Source organism: Rattus norvegicus, chromosome 7 (genome assembly GCF_036323735.1).
Source record: "Rattus norvegicus strain BN/NHsdMcwi chromosome 7, GRCr8, whole genome shotgun sequence".
In the NCBI taxonomy this organism is placed as follows: Eukaryota; Metazoa; Chordata; class Mammalia; order Rodentia; family Muridae; genus Rattus; species Rattus norvegicus.
The window spans coordinates 41,322,622-41,346,724 of NC_086025.1; the positions used below are offsets into that span (position 1 = coordinate 41,322,622).

General features: G+C 38.9%; 1 long non-coding RNA gene across 1 annotated transcript in view; it reads right to left on the reverse strand.

Moving 5' to 3' along the window:
- Window positions 1–422: 422 nt before the first annotated feature.
- LOC120093577 (uncharacterized) overlaps window positions 423–24,103 on the reverse strand; it is a 90,562-nt gene continuing 66,881 nt past the window's right edge. The window contains exon 3 of the long non-coding RNA XR_010053282.1: window positions 423–603. This is a non-coding gene — a long non-coding RNA (uncharacterized LOC120093577). The remainder of the gene's footprint in view (window positions 604–24,103) is intronic.

Consider the following 24,103-nt stretch of genomic DNA (forward strand, 5'->3'; position numbering starts at 1 on the left):
AATGTATTAGTCTGATAAATAATTATTATAAATCAATTAGGAGCAGAAGTTTCAAATGGTAATTGAAAGGGAACAGCATATGACTGAATCAGACTCCCTCAACCTGGCACTGGAGATGCAAACATTTCACTTGGTTGACTGTTTTCCTACAGCACTGTTTGCAGTCCCCTTTCACAGATGTAGGAAAACACGCCCACTCACGGAATTCCACGTTGATTAAACAGTGATCTTAGCAATGCCTTCTGCCTCCCCAAACCTGTCACGTACCCACTGCTGTTTGGTATTTATGTAGCAATTTCATGACAAATGCAATGTTTTCAATAAGTCTCAGTCGTTTTTATGAAGTAGATTCCATTTCTGAAGCCTTTTCGCAAGCTTAAAATCTTGTTAGGCATATGGACAAAATGACTCACAGATAAATCAAAAGATATGATAGATGTATTACCAAACATTCTGTTCCACCGAGGACACAATTTTTCATTTAATCTACACAGTACATGCCAAACAGACGGAGTGAGAAAACAAATCTTTGCCGTGTGTGGCCTTATCATTACAGCCAATTTGATAGACGTATGAAGAGGAGATCTGGTAGTAACAGTGCTTCTGTAAGACAAAAATAAAAATTAATGTAAGTAAACTTATCAAAATAATCGTCCAGTTTCTTATTCAAGCTTTACTCATAATAGTCTATTTCTATAAAAAATATGATTTTTAAATTAGTTTTTCTAGTCTTCGTTGTTTACATTATCAAAAAGACACTGACATTATGTTGTCTAAGGACAAGCAAATAGCTAAGGAATTCATTTCATTAAATGGAGATACTCTTCCTCAGCCAGCTTTCAGAATTGTTATTTAGAGTTAACAAAAAAAGAAAAATGTTTGCTGTGGCACATTTTGTGGGAAAGTAGAATATTAGAATACATCTATAACTGACAAAGCTTATGTTTACATAGTTTCCTATGTATTGTGGTCATTTCTTTAGTAAAATTAAATTAATTAGTTTGGTGGTCTTTTTTTAAACCTCTTTACAGTTGTAGTATGAAACATACTAAACTGGGTTTTATACATACATACATACACACACACACACACACACACACACACACACACACACACACATATATATATATATATATATATATATATATATATGGAGAGAGAGAGTTAACAATGATTTTGTTAATGATTTTTATTTAGAAACCCTGTCTAATTTGACACATTAATTTAAAAAGACTCAGAATCATACATAAAATATTGAACTCAATATACTTTGCAGACAAGACACCTTTGGAGACGGGAGATTTGGTGGCTTCATTGGTGGTTATGTATCTCTTGTAGGAGAGAGCAGACTATCTTCCATATGAAACACACTAGAGAGGTAAACACTCTGTGCAGCCACAGACCCAACCTTACCTTGTTCCATGAGTTGTGCGGTTGTGTTTAGCCTTCTGTCAGCTTGTGGAGAAGAACTCATAGTCTTTGCAAAAGCCTGGGTGTTTAGTGATTCACATGGGATCTTTTACCCACAACCCAAGTAGATATAACTCATTTCCTATACTGGAAGATTCATTTGATAGCAACATATGCCTGTTGGGACTCTGTCTCCCTCATTATTTGGAGATTTCATTAATATTGCCTTCATATAATTTGTTTTCCATTACACTCCTCAAATGTGCCTCAGTTGTAGCTGTCTCTCCACCACATTGCCTCTCATAAACATATCCCCCTATCTGATTCACCAGTTGTCAATCCACCACTCTCCAGTCCACGTATAAAAATATATTCTATTACCCCTTCCAGGGTAATTAGTGTCACAACCCAAGTCCCTTGCTGATAGTCCTCTCTCAATCTCCAGATAGTAGTTTGCTTAACATTTATTTAATATCTAATATCCAAAATCAGAGAATTCATGCTATTTTATATTTTTGAGTCTTGATTACCTCACTCAAAATGCTCTTTCTAGGTCCATTCATTTGCATATACATTTCATTATTTTTTTAACTAATTAAGTAACACTTCATTGAGTAAAATAAAGGATTTAATGTTCTCTATCCAATCTTTTATTGATATGTCTAGTGTTTTTTTTCTGATTCTGAAAATTATGATTAGAACCTCATGGTCATGTTTGAACAAGTGTCCTTGTGGTGGAATGAAGAGTTCTTTGGGTATATTTCCAAGAGTGGTATAGCTGTATATTTAGGTAGATTAATCCCCAAATTTCTGAGGAACTATCATACTGAGTTATGTAGTGGTTGTAAAGGCTGCACTTCCACTAACAATGGAGGCATGCTCCTCTATTCCACATTCTTACTGGCATGATTTGTCACTTGTGTTACTTGGCTTTTCTGACCATTATGAGATGGGATCTCAAGGTAGATTTGGTTTATAACTTCCAGAGACTAAGGATATTGAACATTTCTTTTTGAGCATTTCTCAGTCATTTGTATTTAATTCTTTGAGAATTCTCTGAATAAATCTGTACAATATTTTTAAATTGGACTATTTTCTCACATTCTTTATGTAGTTTGGATATTAGTCCTCATTCAAATATAGAGTTGATTAAAAGACTTTTCATTCTGTAGACTGCTGCTTTTTCTGAATGATGGTATACTTCCCTTATAGAAGCTCCTCAATTTCATGAGGATCCACTTCTTAATTGATAAACTCAGTGCTTAAGCTAATAGCTAACAGAATAAAATTTCAGAAAGCCATTGCCTGTGCCAATAACTTCAAGGAGATTTCTTTTCTACTAGAGTCAGTGTATTTGGTTTTATGTTGGGTCTTTGATCCACTAAGAGGTAAATTTTGTCTGTAAAATATGCTAAGACAAGGGTGGCACAAAGCTTGTGGGGATAAACAATCAACATCTGAGTTGATTTAGGCCACTCCATGAGATTGAAACCATACAAAAAAACTGATTAGTACCAATAACCAGAAAATAGATACTCCAGAGATTGAGAGTAAAATCAGATACTGCTTGTTATATACAAATCAGTAGTTATAAATTCATTCCCAATGATGGTCTATACCTATACATCAGAGCTTTATTCAGCGCTCATCAGAGAGAAGTCCTCCTGCAGCAGATGGGAACAAATACAGAAACCCCAAAACAGAAATTACACAGAGAGAAATACCTTGGAACACACGGCCTTAAATGTGATATATCCATGAAATTTATCACCTCAGAGCTCAGGGAGCTCTCCAGAAGAGGAGGGAAAACATATATAGGAGCCAAAAGAAATTGAGGACACTAGGAGTTCAAGACCCACTAAATCAACTAAACAAGGCACATATGAACTCATAGAGTCTGAAGCAGCAATCACAGGGCTTCTATAGGTCTGTACCAGATCTTCTATACATTATATGATAGCTTTCACTTCAGTGTTTTAATGTGACTTTTGAGTGTGTGAATATGTGTGTCTCCAGTTCTTGAACCTTCTCTTTTGGCTTTTGCCTTCTGTTACTTTGCATTGTCCAACTTTGTTGTGTTGTTCTTTTTAAATTTAGCTCGTATTTTACTTTACTATATCTTGTTGCTATCACTTAGAATCCCTATGTTTTGTTTCCTAATAAGAAAAAGAGTGTGGATTCAGATGAGAGGGAAGTAGGCGACTGAACTGGAGGTAGTACAGAAAGGGAAATTGTAATCAGAATATATTATATGGAAAGAAATCTATTTTCAATAAACAAAAAAATAATAAAATAAAATATTCAATTCCTTAAGAGAAAACAGCATGCATTGCAAAAAGGCAAGCATTGGAAATAGATAGTTTCATGTGCATACTTATATGTAACTATAATTCCAAGCAGATGTTATGAACTATAATCTGGTTTTAATATACATTCCCTATCGATGTCTTTCAGAGATATCAATTCAACAATAAACAATGTTCTTAAAATTCTGTGATGAATACTAGATATAAAAATACAAAAATATTTTTTCTTTTCTAGGAAGTTTAGTTTTTATATTACTAATAAATAAAGCCAGGCATTTTATTATTTGTTAAATTCTGTTTTCCATAAAAATGAAGGAGTTCGTACTTTTATTGTTTTTCTCTATGTAAATGAAGCAGCATGCAATTAAGTCAAAAATGTACTCAAAATTAATGGTTCAAATTCTAATATGTCATGATTTCTCTTAAAAAGGAAAATAAGGAATATATATATGTATATATATATATGAAAACATTAAACATTAAACATACTACATAATTTAAGTTATAAGCTAGGTGTTATATGTTATGTGTTTTATTTGTTACATGTAATATAACTTTAATCTTTTCAAACTCCCATTTTTAATGATGATTCTTAAATGCTTTAACCTCCCTTGTAGCCCACCACCCACCAGACATAGTAGAAAAGAGAGGATATTGGGGAAGTGGACCTTTGGAGCAACTCCTGTCTGTGTTGTCTAGAAATTAGCAGTTCAGTTCACAGGTCAGGTAGGGCAGCTTGATTCACTTGCGAACACTTCACAGATATACCAGCAGTCCAATTCAGTAGAGTGGGGATAGCAAACAAATCAGCAGCAGTGGCACTATCTTCCACAAACAGCCAGGCCTCAAGTTTGGCACAAGTCAGCAGGAAGAGGGAGCAGTAGTAACTCCAGGAGATGTTCTCAGCTATGCCTCTCTCAGTGAAGCAAAGATCAGTGAAGATGTGAGACCCACAAGCATAGCACAGCTAGCTCCATAGCAAGCCAAGCTTAGCCTCTGTCACTCTCTGTCCGGTCCTTTTTATAGTCTCTCCAAATACATCCTCCATGGGTCTTGCCTCACCATGTGCATCTGTCTCACCTGACATCACTTTGACAATCAGCCTGAATCTGCAGAAGCAGCAACAAACTGCAGTACAATAACAGAAGATTTTAGTCTGCTTCTCCCTGTCATCCTGACAAATGCAGCTCAACTAAGCAAAGTAAGGCCAACCAATAGATGAATGTTGTTCATAAAGAATCTTTCACCATGTATCCTTTCATGTGCTTGCTTCAGCAGAACATCCTTTCACCTATGTCTGCCTCAACTAAACGTTCCTTCATGTGTTTGCCCCAGCAAAACACCATCCAACTAAGTTTCCAAAGAACTCTCAAGTTTTCACCTCAATGTAAGATATTATGTGTTATAATGTAGTAGGTTTTAGTAATTTTTGAGTTTCTGCCCTTCGGTCAACATTCTATTTTGAAGGCATCCAAGTATCACAAACTAATTATAGTATTTTACTAAGATGTCACGTCAAGCATAAACACACACCTTCCTGGTCATACTAAACTCCACATTGTATTTATCTGTCTGATTCTAGAGACTCATTAATTGGGAATTGTTTCTCAGACTTCCTCAGTGATAGTCCCCTTTCATATAACAAAAAGGGAGATAATTCAAATTTATGTAAAGCAATATTTTCATCAGTCCAAAAAAAAAGATAAAAGATGTTAAGGATTAGATGTAATTCCTAATATGTCTTAAATTATTCCAAGTATGTTTGATAAATAGTTGCATTATCAACAGAATATGTTTGAAATAAAGAATAACACTCTCAAAACTTCAGAGAAATGTTCTCTTATGTTTTTTTGAAAAAAATTATTTCAGTTACCATATGATCAAAAAATTTTAAACTTTGTTTTATGTTGAGGTATAGAGATTGACTATCTCTTTACCAACCAACTACATGCTCAGATGCAGAGTAAGTCTCAGCAGACACAAGAAAGTTGAAATAACCCTGTGTATTCTATCAGATCATCATGGATTCAAGCTGGATTTCAACAAGGGAAATGACAGAAAATCTACAGACTCATGTAAACTGAATAACTCTCTACTGAATGACTCCTAGCTCCAAGCAAAAGTAAAGAAATGAAAGATTTCCTATAATTCCATGAAAATGAATGCCCAACATATCCAATTTTGTGGGTCACAATGGAAGTGGTACTACGAGGAAAGTCCACAGCAATAAGTGTCTTCATAAAGAAATAGGAGAGATCTCATATTCATACTCTTGATGAAAAAACTATTCCGTAGGGTTGTAGGTCTCATGTTAGCTCCAACACAGGGGCGGGTGGCCAGTTGTAGGGAAGCCACAGAACATGCTTCAGGGTTGGGGAAGCAAAGCTTGAGGTCCTGGGGACAGCAGGAACTCAGGTGTCCCCTGGACTGCAAAGAAGCCAGACTTCTGGTTCTCAGGCTCTCAGACACCGAAGCTCTGGTGGGAGCTTGAATGGAAGAGCTGAGAATGGAGTCTGGGGTGGGGATGGAGGTGGGAATGTGGGTGAGGGTGGGGGTACAGGTTGGATCTAGTCTGGGGCAGGGGGATGGAGGGTGGCTCCGGCTGGTCCCATGGATAGAGTTCCTGGCTTGTCAGATACAGGCTTGACTTGGGCTTGGGCTTGGCTTGGTGGTCATGGTTGGGAGAGCAGAAGATTAGTGGCTCTGTAGCTGAAGGCCTTCTCCATGGCTCCCCTCAAATGAAAGGAGGCAGTTCATGCTTTTAAGTCAGTTATTGTCATGGCAGAAGGTGGATGAGTAAAACTGTACCTCACTTCTCAGGGTGGGTCTAAGATTAAATGCTTTTTGCAGGGAAGAATGTCTGGGAAGGAAGTTATTGGCTAAGCCTCCAAGCCTTTAGGTACCTCATTAAAATGGAGGTCTGTCTTCAGCCTACATGACCACAGGACACATGCTCTACATGTGGATTAGCTTGAGGTATTGCCTTTATGTGACTGGTGGCCACAAATTTATGGGGGCTAGAGGGGGGCTGTGCTCCAGCTAGTGACAAGGGCCTCGTGTCCAGAAACCCATTCTTTCAGGGTCTCCTGGGTTTCAAGTCTTAGGTCAACCAGAAACCAGGCTACCTTTCATGGTCCCACAATACTGAATAAATACTCGCAAACCAATTCCAAGAACACACCAAAAAGATCATCTCCCATTATCAAGATTCATTCCAGAGAGGTAGTAATGGGGCAAATGTAAAAGTCAAATCAACCAACCAACCAACCAAACAAACAAACAAAAATGCATGATCAGTTCATTAGATGCTGGAAAAATCTTGATCCCTGGCACATAAGTAAGATAGGACTGCCTTGTCTGGCTTCTATGGGGAGGGATGTGCCTAATCCTGTAAAGATTAGATGCCTACAGAAGGAAGATTGGGGGTTGCGATGGGGGTGGGTGGAACAGTGGGGGAGAACACCCTCTCAGAGGCAAAGAGGAGGGAGAATGTGGTGAAGAACTCTGGGAGGGGGGACCAGGAAAGGGGACAATATTTGGAATGTAATAATTTTAATAATTTAATAATTTAATAATTTTAATAATAATTTTTAAAAAATACTAAACCAAAAACCCCAAATGCTGAAAGGAACTGGATATGTATCTTTCCTGAGAGACACATCCAGAGCATGTCCAATACAGAGGTCAATGCTAGCAGCAAATCACTGAACTGAGAACAGGACCCCATTGAGGGGAATTAGAGGAAGGATTGAAAGAGTTGAAGGAGCTTGCAACCCCATAAGAAAAACAATGCCAACCAACCAGAGCTTCCAGGGACTAAGCCACTACCCAAAGACTATACATGGACTGACCCAGGGCTCCAGCTGTATATGTAGCAGAGAATAGCCTTGTTGAGGCACCAGTGGAAGGGGAAGCCCTTGGTCCTGCCAAGGTTGGACCCCCAGTGCAGGAGAATGTTGTGGAGGGGGCAGTAAGGGAGGTGGATGAGAGGAACACTCATATAGGGGAGGGGTGGGGATGTGGGCTTATGGACAGGAAACCAGGAAAGGGAATACCGTTTGAAATTTAAGTAAATAAATATATCTAATAAAAAAAGCCAAAGTGATAAATATTCCCTTTTTATACATATCTTCAATGATATCATAGTCTTATAATTTTGCTAGTAGGTTTTTAATGTCTGTTCAGAAGTGTGCACACTTATTTTGGATAAGCATATCACATTATTTCCTACAACTCTTCAATGCAGATAATGGAGCTATCTTCCTATTATCAATTAGAAAATGGGAGTGAGAAGATATAAGGCAGTTGTTTTAGGATATTCAGATGCTGACTCTTAGCAAAAAACACTTAAATTTCAGAATAAAATTACATTGCTACTCACTTGCTTAGGAAGTAGGCTGTATAAAATCTCCAATGTGAAGATGATAGTCATGAAGTAATATCTGAGTCTATCTTAAAATTATTTGTATTTAGATGCACCCATGTTTGTGTGGTAGGGCTACATACAAAACTGCAGAAATAGTTTTGCTTTTATATCAAGTAAGAAAAAAACAAATCAACCTAAATGGGACAAAGAAATATCTCATTTAATCTCATTGAAGGCTCTACCTCAATTACTTTATTGGATCTACAGTAAAAGTTTTCTGTGATGTCTCTGATGAGTGAATCCACGTCTGTTTCTCTTAGGAGATTTCTGACCATTTATATTAAGCCAACTCTTAAAATTTCGAAGTGGATGTCTTCTCATTCACATCCAGAGAGACAGAAACTATTTCTCCCTCACCACTACCCAATATATGCCACGAGAATTGATTTCGCACTCCGAGGACATTATCTTCATTTGTGAAAACATTCTGTATTCACTACATTAAGCTCTTGCTATTATCTAGTCCCATCTTCAGAATAGCAATGTTTGAGTATAGTGTGTAGAAAGGTTGATAAAATAGGACTGCTCTCACGAAGCTATCAGTAGGAAGTGTGGTAGGGAAGGACCAGCTTATCATAATAACAAATCAATGCTTACCACTTTTATTAATCTAACAAGAATGAGAAATGTGCTAACTTATTTTTCTATGGAACCACAGTACTATGCGCAAAGAAGAATCTCCTTTTTACAATTTACTTTTGAACATTTTGTGATTTTAGAACCCTGAAAAAAAAAGAAAATGTTCAGTTTAACCAAAATTATGGGACTTCTTGTAAGTTAAATACCCTTTACCGTGGAGCTGAGATTTCCTTTCAGCTGGAAACTCTCCAAGGACACAAAATATAGGTGGTTGATTTTTTTGTCTCTAATTATTCCGTTGGAACTGTGGTAGTGTCATTTAAATCGGCAGCATTGTAAATTGGGTTTATGTGCTGTGATAAGGGTTTCAAAATGATTCTCCTGTGAAATATTTTCAAGCGATCCTAAGAAACTCCTCCTTTAGGCTGCTCCTGATAAATGCTGAACATTAATACACGTTTACTTACCTGTTGGTGTACTTGTTGTTTCTCATATTCATGGTTTCCATCTCATGCTCAAGGTGTTTGCATCTAGAATATTTTTGGTGGAGGTTTGTTAGATTTCTGGGCAATTCTGGGTGGCGCATTTAGATGCCAGACTGAAGTAGCATTTGGAACTAACAGCTCTTCCACCAGAACTTGGCAGGCATGCTTGCTTCCTACAGACTCAGAAGGTTCAGAGTAACTGATACTAGCTAAGTACCCCTTGACAAATCCCAAACATAAAATTATTAATTCTTTTTTAATCTGTATCTACTCTTCTTAAAAATGCTTGCATAAGCGTAAGACTTGGGAGGAAGCACAGTGTTTATTCCATGGATCTCATATTGATTTAAACCTCACCTTCACTGTATGTGAGGTCTAAGACGCTCTACTCTGAAACCAACAAACTTCACTGTTCTCTCTCCTTTTGTAATGTCCTGCTGTAGAAGGCATATTCAGTGATGCTAATATTATAGGGCAAAATTAATATTAATTGCTCAATAGCTGTATCAACTATCAAACTGTAAATTAGCTAAGTTTATGGCAAACAAATTGTCTAGAGGAGAATCTAAGCTTGACAAGAAATATGATTCCACAAATATCTGTAGGAGTATGTATTTTTTTAAAATGCTTACATTAAAATAAAAGTATTTAAATAAGCTATTAAAAAAGAATAGAACTCAGTTGTTTTCTGAAAGAAAATTCAAACTGCAATTTGCTTTGTTGATGATACCTTCTTGGTATCGACTTACAGCAGAACATTTGGTGTAGTCAATGAGCTGATTCCAGAGATATTTCAGGAACCAGTTCATGCTGAAGGGAGGCATTTCAGTAATTAGAGCATCTCGTCTACACAGTTGTAACTTATTAGGGACAGTCCCTTAAGTGGCAGAATTGGGTAGGACTATTTGTCCTTATTCTCAGAGCTTCCAATATGTTCATTCAATGTCTCTGTGGGGACAGGACAAATTTACTGTTGTGCTTCTGAATTTACCTTTGTTTTTCTGATGGAAATTATAGTTTCTTACACACATGAATCTACTACTTGAGAACATGATTTTATACAAGCAGGAAGGTTAAAATTATGCTAGACCAGAGTCATTATACCTGCTTAATAAATGTTTCTGGAACTAGATCACATTTTTGAATTTTATCACTCTGAAGTAGGAATGTGGCCAATATTTCAAGCAATTTCATGTCCTGACTTAGAAGATCCTCACAATAATTGCATCTCATAAATAAGTTTTGAATTTATTTTACCCAAGTATACATTGAAACAACATGGAATTAAATAACATTTTAAGTCATATGTAGATGAATAGCTGACCTCAAGATTAAAAGTTTAAAATCCCCAGATTTACCTTTATCTGTGAAATAAATAAAACATTGTACATTTAAAAATAATAAGCATCTTTGCCTTCAGTTATATTTAAACCATTTGCTAGGAACTAGTACTTATCATGGGTTCTAGAAATACAACTAGGATCTCAATGCTTGCGCTGTCAGGGTCAAGGTCTCCAGAGGAAAAGAACTTAAAGGCATTTCCTTGTTTAAAGTTGGTGTTAAAAAATAGAAGGCTTAGTTCTCTGCACCCAAATCCCGTGGGAGGGAGAGCTAAACCTTCAGAGAGGCAGACACACCTGGGAAACCAGAAGAGACTGCACTCTGCACACACATCTCGGACTCCAGAGGAAAACACCAAACGCCATCTGGAACCCTGGTGCACTGAAGCTCCAGGAAAGGGCGACACAGATCTTCCTGGTTGCTGCCGCCGCAGAGAGCTCGTGGGCAGCACCCCAAGAGCAAACTTGAGCCTCGGGACCACAGGTAAGACCAACTTTTCTGCTGCAAGTGACCTGCCTGGTGAACTCACGACACAGGCCCACAGGAACACCTGAAGAGCTGTAGAGAGGAAAAACTACACGCCCGAAAGCAGAACACTCTGTCCCCATAACTGGCTGAAAGAAAACAGGAAAACAGGTCTACAGCACTCCTGACACACAGGCTTATAGGACAGTCTACCCACTGTCAGAAATAGCAGAACAAAGTAACAATCTGATGGCGAGAGGCAAGCGCAAGAGAACCCAAGCAACAGAAACCAAGACTACATGGCATCATTGGAGCCCAATTCTCCCACCAAAGCAAACATGGAATATCCAAACACACCAGAAAAGCAAGATCTAGTTTCAAAATCATATTTGATCATGATGCTGGAGGACTTCAAGAAAGACGTGAAAAACTCCCTTAGAGAAACACAGGAAAACATAAATAAACAAGTAGAAGCCTACAGAGAGGAATCACAAAAATCCCTGAAAGAATTCCAGGAAAACACAATCAAACAGTTGAAGGAATTAAAAATGGAAATAGAAGCAATCAAGAAAGAACACATGGAAACAACCCTGGATATAGAAAACCAAAAGAAGAGACAAGGAGGTGTAGATACAAGCTTCACCAACAGAATAGAGAGATGGAAGAGAGAATCCCAGGAGTAGAAGATTCCATAGAAATCATTGACTCAACTGTCAAAGATAATGTAAAGCAGAAAAAGCTACTGGTCCAAAACATACAGGAAATCCAGGACTCAATGAGAAGATCAATCCTAAGGATAATAGGTATAGAAGAGAGTGAAGACTCCCAGCTCAAAGGACCAGTAAATATCTTCAACAAAATCATAGAAGAAAACTCCCCTAACCTAAAAAAAGAGATACCCATAGGCATACAAGAAGCCTACAGAACTCCAAATAGATTAGACCAGAAAAGAAACACCGCCCGTCACATAATAGTCAAAACACCAAACGCACAAAATAAAGAAAGAATATTAAAAGCAGTAAGGGATAAAGGTCAAGTAACATATAAAGGCAGACTTATCAGAATCACACCAGACTTTTCGCCAGAAACTATAAAGGCCAGAAGATCCTGGACTGATGTCATACAGACCCTAAGAGAACACAAATGCCAGCCCAGGTTACTGTATCACAACAGACTTCGCACCAGAGACTATGAAAGCCCGAAGATCCAGGACAGATGTCATACTGTCCGTAAGGGAACACAAATGCCAGCCTAGAATACTGTATCCTACAAAACTCTCAATTAACATAGATGGAGAAACCAAGATATTCCACGACAAAACCAAATTTACACAATATCTTTCTACAAATCCAGCACTACAAAGGATAATAAATGGTAAAGCCCAACATAAGGACGCAAGCTATACCCTAGAAGAAGCAAGAAACTAATCATCTTGGCAACAAAACAAAGAGAAGAAAAGCACACAACCATAACCTCACATCCAAATATGAATATAACAGGAAGGAATAATCACTATTCCTTAATATCTATCAACATCAATGGCCTCAACTCCCCAATAAAAAGACATAGATTAACAAACTGGATACGCAACGAGGACCCTGCATTCTGCTGCCTACAGGAAACACACCTCAGAGAAAAAGACAGACACTACCTCAGAGTGAAAGGCTGGAAAACAACTTTCCAAGCAAATGGTCAGAAGAAGCAAACTGGAGTAGCCATTCTAATATCAAATAAAATCAATTTTCAACTAAAAGTCATCAAAAAAGATAAGGAAGGACACTTCATATTCATCAAAGGAAAAACTCACCACGATGAACTCTCAATCCTAAATATCTATGCCCCAAATACAAGGGCACCTACATACGTAAAAGAAACCTTACTAAAGCTCAAAACACACATTGCACCTCACACAATAATAGTGGGAGATTTCAACACCCCACTCTCATCAATGGACAGATCATGGAAACAGAAATTAAACAGTGATGTAGACAGACTAAGAGAAGTCATGAGCTAAATGGACTTAACGGATATTTATAGAACATTCTATCCTAAAGCAAAAGGATATACCTTCTTCTCAGCTCCTCATGGTACTTTCTCCAAAATTGACCATATAATTGGTCAAAAAACGGGCCTCAACAGGTACAGAAAGATAGAAATAATCCCATGCGTGCTATCGGACCACCACGGCCTAAAACTGGTCTTCAATAACAATAAGGGAAGAATGCCCACATATACGTGGAAATTGAACAATGCTCTACTCAATGATAACCTGGTCAAGGAAGAAATAAAGAAAGAAATTAAAAACTTTTTAGAATTTAATGAAAATGAAGATACAACATACTCAAACTTATGGGACACAATGAAAGCTGTGCTAAGAGGAAAACTCATAGCGCTGAGTGCCTGCAGAAAGAAACAGGAAAGAGCATATGTCAGCAGCTTGACAGCACACCTAAAAGCTCTAGAACAAAAAGAAGCAAATACACCCAGGAGGAGTAGAAGGCAGGAAATAATCAAACTCAGAGCTGAAATCAACCAAGTAGAAACAAAAAGGACCATAGAAAGAATCAACAGAACCAAAAGTTGGTTCTTTGAGAAAATCAACAAGATAGATAAACCCTTAGCCAGACTAACGTGAGGACACAGAGAGAGTGTCCAAATTAACAAAATCAGAAATGAAAAGGGAGACATAAGTACAGATTCAGAGGAAATTCAAAAAATCATCAGATCTTACTATAAAAGCCTATATTCAACAAAACTTGAAAATCTACAGGAAATGGACAATTTCCTAGACAGACACCAGGTACCAAAGTTAAATCAGGAACAGATAAACCAGTTAAACAACCCCGTAACTCCTAAGGACATAGAAGCAGTCATTAAAGGTCTCCCTACCAAAAAGAGCCCAGGTCCAGACAGGTTTAGTGCAGAATTCTATCAAACCTTCATAGAAGACCTCATACCAATATTATCCAAACTATTCCACAAAATTTAAACAGATGGAGCACTCCTGAATTCCTTCTATGAAGCCACAATTACTCTTATACCTAAACCTCACAAAGACCCAACAAAGAAAGAGAACTACAGACCAATTTCCCTTATGAATATCGACGCAAAAATACTCAATAAAATTCTGGCAAACCGAATCCAAGAGCACATCAAAACAATCATCCACCATGATCAAGTAGGCTTCATCCCAGGCATGCAGGGATGGTTTAATATACGGAAAACCATCAACGTGATCCATTATATAAACAAACTGAAAGAACAAAACCACATGATCATTTCATTAGATGTTGAGAAAGCATTTGACAAAATTCAACACCCCTTCATGATAAAAGTCCTGGAAAGAAGAGGAATTCAAAGCCCATACCTGAATATAGTAAAAGCCATATACAGCAAACCAGTTGCTAACATTAAACTAAATGGAGAGAAATTTGAAGCAATCCCTAGAAATCAGGGACTAGACAAGGTTGCCCACTCTCTCCCTACTTATTCAAGATAGTTCTTGTAGTTCTAGCCAGAGCAATCAGTCAACAAAAGGAGGTCAATGGGATACAGATCGGAAAAGAAGAAGTCAAAATATCACTATTTGCAGATGATATGATAGTTAATTTAAGTAATACCAAAAGTTCCACTAGAGAACTACTAAAGCTGATAAACAACTTTAGCAATGTGGCTGGGTTTAAAATTAACTCAAATAAATCAGTAGCCTTCCTCTACACAAAAGAGAAACAAGCCGAGAAAGAAATTAGGGAAACGACACCCTTCATAATAGACCCAAACAATATAAAGTACCTCGGTGTGACTTTAACCAAGCAAGTAAAATATCTGTACAATAAGAACTTCAAGACACTGAAGAAAGAAATTGAAGAAGACCTCAGAAGATGGAAAGATCTCCCATGCTCATGGATTGGCAGGATTAATATAGTAAAAATGGCCATTTTACCAAAAGCGATCTACAGATTCAATGCAATCCCCATCAAAATACCAATCCAATTCTTCAAAGAGTTAGACAGAACAATTTGAAAATTCATCTGGAATAACAAAAAACCCAGGATAGCTAAAACTATCCTCAACAATAAAAGGACTTCAGGGGGAATCACTATCCCTGAACTCAAGCAGTATTACAGAGCAATAGTGATAAAAACTGCATGGTATTGGTACAGAGACAGACAGATAGACCAATGGAACAGAATTGAAGACCCAGAAATGAACCCACACACCTATGGGCACTTGATTTTTGCCAAAGGAGCCAAAACCATCCAATGGAAAAAAGATAGCATTTTCAGCAAATGGTGCTGGTTCAACTGGAGGTCATCATGTAGAAAAATGCAGATCTATCCATGCTTATCACCCTGTACAAAGCTTAAGTCCAAGTGGATCAAGGACCTCCACATCAAACCAGACACACTCAAACCAATAGAAGAAAAACTAGGGAAGCATCTGGAACACATGGGCACTGGAAAAAATTTCCTGAACAAAACACCAATGGCTTATGCTCTAAGATCAAGAATCGACAAATGGGATCTAATAAAACTGCAAAGCTTCTGTAAGGCAAAGGACACTGTGGTTAGGACAAAACAGCAACCAACAGATTGGGAAAAGATCTTTACCAATCCTACAACAGATAGAGGCCTTATATCCAAAATATACAAAGAACTCAAGAAGTTAGACCGCAGGGAGACAAATAACCCTATTAAAAAATAGGGTTCACAGCTAAACAAACAATTCACAGCTGAGGAATGATGAATGCCTGAGAAACACCTAAAGAAATGTTCAACATCTTTAGTCATATGGGAAATGCAAATCAAAACAACCCTGAGATTTCACCTCACACCAGTGAGAATGGCTAAGATCAAAAACTCAGGTGACAGCAGATGCTGGCGAGGATGTGGAGAAAGAGGAACACTCCTCCATTGTTGGTGGGATTGCAGACTGGTAAAACCATTCTGGAAATCAGTCTGGAGGTTCCTCAGAAAATTGGACTTTGAACTGCCTGAGGATCCAGCTATACTCTCTTGGGCATATACCCAAAAGTTGCCCCAACATATAAAAAAGACACGTGCTCCACTATGTTCATTGCAGCCTTATTTATAATAGCCAGACGCTGGAAAGAACCCAGATGCCCTTCAACAGAGGAATGGATACAGAAAATGTGGTACATCTACACAATGGAATATTACTCAGCTATCAAAAACAACGACTTTATGAAATTCGTAGGTAAATGGTTGGAACTGAAAAATATCAATTTGAGTGAGCTAACCCAATCACAGAAAGACATACATGGTATGCACTCATTGATAAGTGGCTATTAGCCCAAATGCTTGAATTACCCTAGATGCGTAGAACAAATGAAACTCAAGACGGATGATCAAAATGTGAATGCTTCACTCCTTCTTTAAAAGGGGAACAAGAATACCCTTGGCAGGGAAGAGATAGGCAAAGATTAAAACAGAGACCGAAGGAACACCCATTCAGAGCCTGCCCCACATGTGGCCCATACATATACAGCCATCCAATTAGACAAGATGGATGAAGCAAAGAAGTGCAGGCAGACAGGAGCCGGATGTAGATCGCTCCTGAGAGACACAGCCAGAATACAGCAAATACAGAGGCAAATGCCAGCAGCAAACCACTGAACTGAGAATAGGACCCCCATTGAAGGAATCAGAGAAAGAATTGGAAGAGCTTGAAGGGGCTCGAGACCCCATATGTACAACAATGCCAAGCAACCAGAGCTTCCAGGGACTAAGCCACTATCTAAAGACTATACATGGACTGACCCTGGACTCTGACCTCATAGGTAGCAATGAATATCCTAGTAAGAGCACCAGTGGAAGGGGAAGCCCTGGGTCCTGCTAAGACTAAACCCCCAGTGAACTAGACTATGGGGGGAGGGCGGCAATGGGGGGAGGGTTGGGAGGGGAACACCCATAGGGAAGGGGAGGGGGGAGGGGGTTATTTGCCCGGAAACCGGGAAAGGGAATAACACTCGAAATGTATATAAGAAATACTCAAGTTAATAAAAAAAAAAAAAAGAAAAAAAATTGAAGGCTTGTCATATCCATGTGTGGGTATACATAAATATTATATATATATATGTGTGTGTGTATGTATTTATATATATGTATGCACACAAATATGCATGCATCTGTGTGTGTACTGATTATAAAAATGTAGCACTATTTAAGAAACTAATGTTAAATGGCAAACATACTTCACTTTAATATCTTTAAAATATCCATGCAAACACAAACACACACACATATACATATATATATATATATATATATATATATATATATATCCTAATTGTGTTATACAACTTTATCTCATGCTAAAAATTCCTGATAATAAACCTTTCATTAACTGTAACATTCGAAAATCAGTATGACACTAAAAGGAGAAAATTTGGTACACAACATTTACTTTTTGCCGAGGTGATGGCTAAGTGGGTATGAAACAGAGAGTGGCTGGGCTTAAGTACTAAGTAATCCAGTTCCAGTAGGTCATATCCATAATTCCAATATTCCTATAGCGTAATGAATAGTGCAGACAGAAAAATTCCCAGCGATCTTCATCCAGCTAGTCTGGTGTATGTGGCAATAAATAAAAGGTTAACTTGTCTCGAACAACGTTCTCAGCAAGGACCACCACCAAAATTGTCCCAGGTCCAGTTTATCACTCATACAATATACATACACATTTTCAGCTAAAACATATCAAACACATCATAAAAAATTTTGTTTCATAGACAGAAACTTGTTTAAAACTAATGTATGAATTGTCTTTTATCTGAGGGTATATGATGTTATTTAAAAAGTCTAGTCTTGTTCAAAGATGTCTAGTGAAGTAAATTGCTTAAACTTCAACTTTATAGAAGCTAGAATCACACTGGAAGAAGTATTATTGAAAACTATCCAGGTCAGGTTGGATATGGCTGTGCCCATTATTGGTAACACCACTTTACATGTACAGCTTCCTGGCCATTAGAAGAGAGGATAAGTGAGCTAAGAGCAAGGAAGGAAACAAGTAAGCAAATTAACCTTAATGTACTTATTACTCTCTGTTCTCAATGGGGTTAGCTGCTTGGGTTCATGCTTTACTGACACTTGGTGATAGATGTTACTCCATTCTAAACTGAATTATTGTTGTCCCCTTTAAATCATTGTAATCAAATAACAGAAATGAAATTACAGCACGTGCTGTACATAGAATATGACAATGTGGATATGGATACATTCTTAACTCTAGAATGAAAGTCCAGAATCCCAAAACAATTCATGTATTAATCATGGGGAAAGGATGTTTAAAATGTTATATATGCTATTAAATTGTAATCAATGAAAGATTATTAAATTATAAGATGAACTTTACTTGTTTAAAAATATTTTTCATAGTCTGGAGAGATGGTCCAGCTATTTAAAGCACTGACTTCTCTTCCAGACCCGGGCTCAATTCCCAGCATCCACATAGCAGCTACTGTCTGACTAACAGGAGTTCTAGTGAATCAGACATCCAAACACATATGCAGGCAAAACATCAAGGCACAAAAATTAACAATAAATCACTTAAAAATTCTACGCATGTTAACACATTTGTAAATATTGTATTACAATGAAAACTTTTAGAAATTATATAGGAAAACAGTTTTCCAAGGCAACTTTTATAAGGAAAAACAGTAATTGTGGGGCTGGCTTATAGTCTAAATGATTTAGCCATTTTCATGTTTATAAGAAGAAAAGAGAGACATGACTGGGAAGCCAGAAAAGACTACACTCTGGGGTTGGGGATTTGGCTCAGTGGTAGAGCGCTTACCTAGGAAGCGCAAGGCCCTGGGTTCGGTCCCCAGCTCCGAAAAGAAGAACAAAAAAAAAAAAAAAAGAAAGAAAAAAGAAGACTACACTCTGCCCACACTTCGGACTCCAGAGAAAAACACCTAACTCCATCTGGGACCCCTGTGCACAGGGGCCTGAGGGGAAAAGGCAGGGCAAGCCCTTCCGGTTGCTGCCCTCACAGAGAGCTCAAAAGCAGCATCCCAGGAGCAACTTCAAGCCCGGGACCAAAGGTAAGACCAACTTTTCTGCTCCAAGTGACCTGCCTGATGGACTCAGGACACACTGAGGCAAAATTCCTCTGGGACCAGACACTTCCTGTTTTTAGCTGGAGCCTGAACCTCCCTAATCCCAGCACACAGCTCCCTGCCCCCAAGCCCTGTGGGAGAGAGAGCTCACCGCCTGGACAGGTGGGCACTCCTGAGACTGCAGAACGAGAGAGACCATCAATACTGCCCACCCCTGCCCATATCCCTGGCCCAAGAGGAAACTGTATAGGGTCTCTGGGAACCGGAAGATAGGGGCACTCAAGCGGCAGTTCCCCCGTGGTCCAGAAACCGCCCAGATCTGAAGGGACCAAGTCAACAGGTCCCTGCATCCAAACCTGTGGGAGGGAAAGCTAAACCTTCAGAGGGGCAGACACGCCTGGGAAGCCAGAAGTGACTACACTCTGCCCACATTTCTGACTCCAGAGGAAAACACCTAACGCCATCTGGGACCCCTGTGCACAGGGGACCTGGGAAAAGGCAGGGCAGGTCCTTCTGGTTGTGGCCCTAACGGAGAGCTCTAAAGCAGCCCCCTTCATAATAGTCCTGAAAGGAAAATTATACAGATTTAAGGTTTAAAAATATGAAGTTAAAAGAATAAGTTTCAAAATTCACAGACTCAGGACTAAACACAGTGAAAAGCAGGCAGCCCCGCCCGGACTAACAGACCATAAAGATAAAGAAAAGGAATGCAAAAACCAGCCCGAGTTATCAGGACTGACTCATAAACCATTTGGCAGAAGGGCACCTCCCCCAGCTTACTCAGAGTCACATTTTAACCAAATGTCCTTCAAACCCTGATAAGCCCCTGGCTTCTAAAAACCTGAACGCCCCAGTCAGCACGTACTCTTCTGCTGTGTTGGGATCTCACTGCTATGTTTAAATGAGCCAATCACTTACAGCCGCGCCAGAAATTAGCTGCCACTATTTGAAACAGCCAATTGTGTGAAACCGCCCCAAACCCACTAGCTTTCCCTATATAAATACCTGAGTTTTGAGTTTTGGGGTCGACACCTCTGTCTCCTGTGCAGGATACGTGTCAGCCCGGAGATCCCCGTAATAAACCTCGCCTTTGCTTATTACACCCAAAATGGTCTCTATGTGTCTGGGGCCCACGATTTCCTGAGACTTGAGTAAGGGTCTCTCTGCCTGGGATCTTTTATTTGGGGGCTAGTCCGGGATCGGTGTTTCCTGGGGCGCGCATCCTGAGACTCGAGCTAGGATCTTTCAGTCCCAAATAATATAAAATATAATATAATATAAAATACCTCAGCGTGACTTTAACCAAGCAAGTGGAAGATCTGTATGACAACAACTTCCAGCCTCTGAAGAAAGAAATTGAAGAAGATCTCAGAAGATGGAAAGACCTCCCATGCTCATGGATTGGCAGGATTAATATAGGAAAAATGGCCATTTTACCAAAAGCGATCTACAGATTCAATGCAATCCCCATCAAAATACCAATCCAATTCTTCAGAGAGTTAGACAGAACAATTTGCAAATGCATCTGGAATAACAAAAAACCAAGATACCTAAAACTATCCTCAACAATAAAGGGACTTCTGGGGGAAATCACTATCCCTGAACTCAAGCAGTATTACAGAGCAATAGTGATAAAAACTGCATGGTATTGGTACAGAGACAGACAGATAGACCAATGTAATAGAATTGAAGACCCAGAAATGGACCCACACACATATGGTCACATGATATTTGACAAAGGAGCCAAAACCATCCAATGAAAAATAGATAGCATTTTCAGCAAATGGTGCTGGTCAGCATGAAGAAGAACACAGATCGATCCATCCTTATCACCCTATACAAAGATTATGTCAAAGTGGATCAAGGACCTCCACATCAAACCAGATACACTCAAACTAACAGAAGAAAAAGTGGGGAAGCATCTCGAACACATGAGCACTGGAGAAAATTTCCTGAACAAAACACCAATGGCTTATGCTCTAAGATCAAGAATCGACAAATGGGATCTCATAAAACTACAAAGCTTCTGTAAGGCAAAGGACACTGTGGTTAGGACAAAATGACAACCAACAGATTGGGGAAAGATCTTTACCAATCTTACAACAGATAGAGGGCTAATATCCAAAATGTACAAAGAACTCAAGAAGTTAGATTGCAGGGAGTCATATAACCCTATCAAAACATGGGGCTCAGAGTTAAACAAAAAATTCATAGCTGAGGAATGATGAATGCCTGAGAAACACCTAAAGAAATGGTCAACATCTTTAGTCATAAGGGAATTGCAAATCAAAACAACCCTGAGATTTCACCTCACACCAGTGAGAATGGCTAAGATCAAAAATTCAGGTGACAGTAGATGCTGGCGAGGATGTGGAGAAAAAGGAATACTCCTCCATTGTTGGTGGGATTGCAGATTGGTACAACCATTCTGGAAATCAGTCTGGAGGTTCCTCAGAGAATTGGACATTGAACTGCCTGAGGATCCAGCTATACCTCTCTTGGGCATATACCCAAAAGATGCCCCAACATATAAAAAAGACACGTGCTCCACTATGTTCATCGCAGTCTTATTTATAATAGCCAGAAGCGGGAAAGAACCCAGATGCCCTTCAACAGAGGATTGGATACAGAAAATGTGGTACATCTAGACAATGGAATATTACTCAGCTATCAAAAACAATGACTTTATGAAATTCGTAGGCAAATGGTTGGAACTGGAAAATATCATCCTGAGTGAGGTAACCCAATCACAGAAAGACACACATGGTATGCACTCATTGATAAGTGGCTATTAGCCCAAATGCTTGAATTACTCTAGATGCCTAGAACAAATGAAACTCAAGACGGATGATCAAAATGTGAATGCTTCACTCCTTTAACAGGGGAACAAGAATACCCTTGGCAGGGAATAGAGAGCCAAAATTAAAACAGAGACTGAAGGAGCACCCATTCAGAGCCTGCCCCACATGTGGCCCATACATATACAGCCACCCTATTAGACAAGATGGATGAAGCAAAGAAGTGCAGGCAGACAGGAGCTGGATGTAGATTGCTCCTGAGAGACACAGCCAGAATACAGCAAACACAGAGGCGAATGCCAGCAGCAAACCACTGAACTGAGATTAGGACCCCCGTTGAAGGAATCAGAGAAAGAACTGGAAGAGCTTGAAGGGGCTCGAGACCCCATATGTACAACAATGCCAAGCAACCAGAGCTTCCAGGGACTAAGCCACCACCCAAAGACTATACATGGACTGACCCTGATCTCCAACCTCATAGGGAGCAATGAATAGCCTAGTAAGAGCACCAGTGGAAGGGGAAGCCCTTGATCCTGCCAAAACTGAACCCCCAGTGAATGTGATTGTTTGGGGGAGGGCGGTAATGTGGGGAGGATGGGGAGGGGAACACCCATAGAGAAGAGGAGGGGGAGGGGTTAGGGGTATGTTGGCCTGGAAACCTGGAAAGGGAATAACAATTGAAATGTAAATAAGAAACACCCAAGTTAATAAAGATGAAAAGAAGAAGAAGAAAGAAGAAGAAAGAAGAAGAAGAAGAAGAAGAAGAAGAAGAAGAAGAAGAAGAAGAAGAAGAAGAAGAAGAAGAAGGAGGAGGAGGAGGAGGAAGAGGAGAAGGAGGAGGAGGAGGAGGAGGAGGAGGAGAAGGAGAAGAAGAAGAAGAAGAAGAAGAAGAAGAAGAAGAAGAAGAAGAAGAAGAAGAAGAAGAAGAAGAAGAAGAAGAAGAAGAGGAAGAAGAAGAAGAAGAAGAAGAAGAAGAAGAAGAAGAACAACAACAACAACAACAACAACAACAACAACAACAACAAGAACAAGAACAAGAAGAACAAGAACAAGAACAAGAACAAGAAGAACAAGAATTTAAAGGTGCATGTGGCACAATGAAGTTGAGCTAAGTTTGATTTCCCAGCAATTACAGTTTTTAAAAGTCATATATGGTGACTAAAGACTGTAATCTAATAACGGTGATGGAGAAGCAAGTGGTCTGAAGGTTCACCAGGCAGAGGTCAACAGATCAAGGAGCTCCAGGTTCACAGAGAATACCCCCCACACACAGACACACACAAGCATATACACATACATACACATAAACGCATACTTGTGTGTTGCAGTAAAAATAAAAACAAAAATAGGCTGAACCAGTTCATGTGCCTACCCTGGCAGTGCTAGTTCTGGCTCTAATGAGCCACTGGAACTAGTGCTAATTCATCTCAGATTAGTATCTCTCCAGGCATTCTCTGCTAGCTGCAAACTCTGGTTCCAGCCACCAGGTAAAACCAAGACTCAATAAACTGTAACCCAAAAATCAGTATTACATGTTAAATTCTCAATCCACGGTACATCCACGGAATAAACGTACAACCAATTGATAACGATATAAAGCCCAACCTAGATAAGATATAATTTGCCCATCTAGACAACACAAAATCCTGCACACATCCATCACTCCTACTATTATTGTGTGAGGTGCAATGTGTGTTTTGAGCTTTAGTAAGGTTTCTTTTATGTATGTAGGTGCTCTTGTATTTGGGGCATAGATATTTAGGATTGAGAGTTCATCTTGGTGGATTTTTCCTTTGATAAATATGAAGTGTCCTTCCTTATATTTTTTGATGACTTTTAGTTGAAAATTGATTTTATTTGATATTAGAATGGCTACTCCAGCTTGCTTCTTCGGACCATTTGCTTGGAAAGTTTTTTTCCAGCCTTTCACTCTGAGGTAGTATCTGTCTTTGTCTCTGAGGTGTGTTTCCTGTAGGCAACAGAATACAGGGTCCACGTTGCGTATCCAGTTTGTTAAGCTATGTCTTTTTATTGGAGAGTTCAGGCCATTGATGTTGAGAGATATTAAGGAATAGTGATTATTGCTTCCTGTTATATTCATATTTGGATATGAGGTTATGTTTGTGTGCTTTTCTTCTCTTTGTTTTGTTGCCAAGACGATTAGTTTCTTGCTTCTTCTAGGGTATAGCTTGCGTCCTTATGTTGGGCTTTAC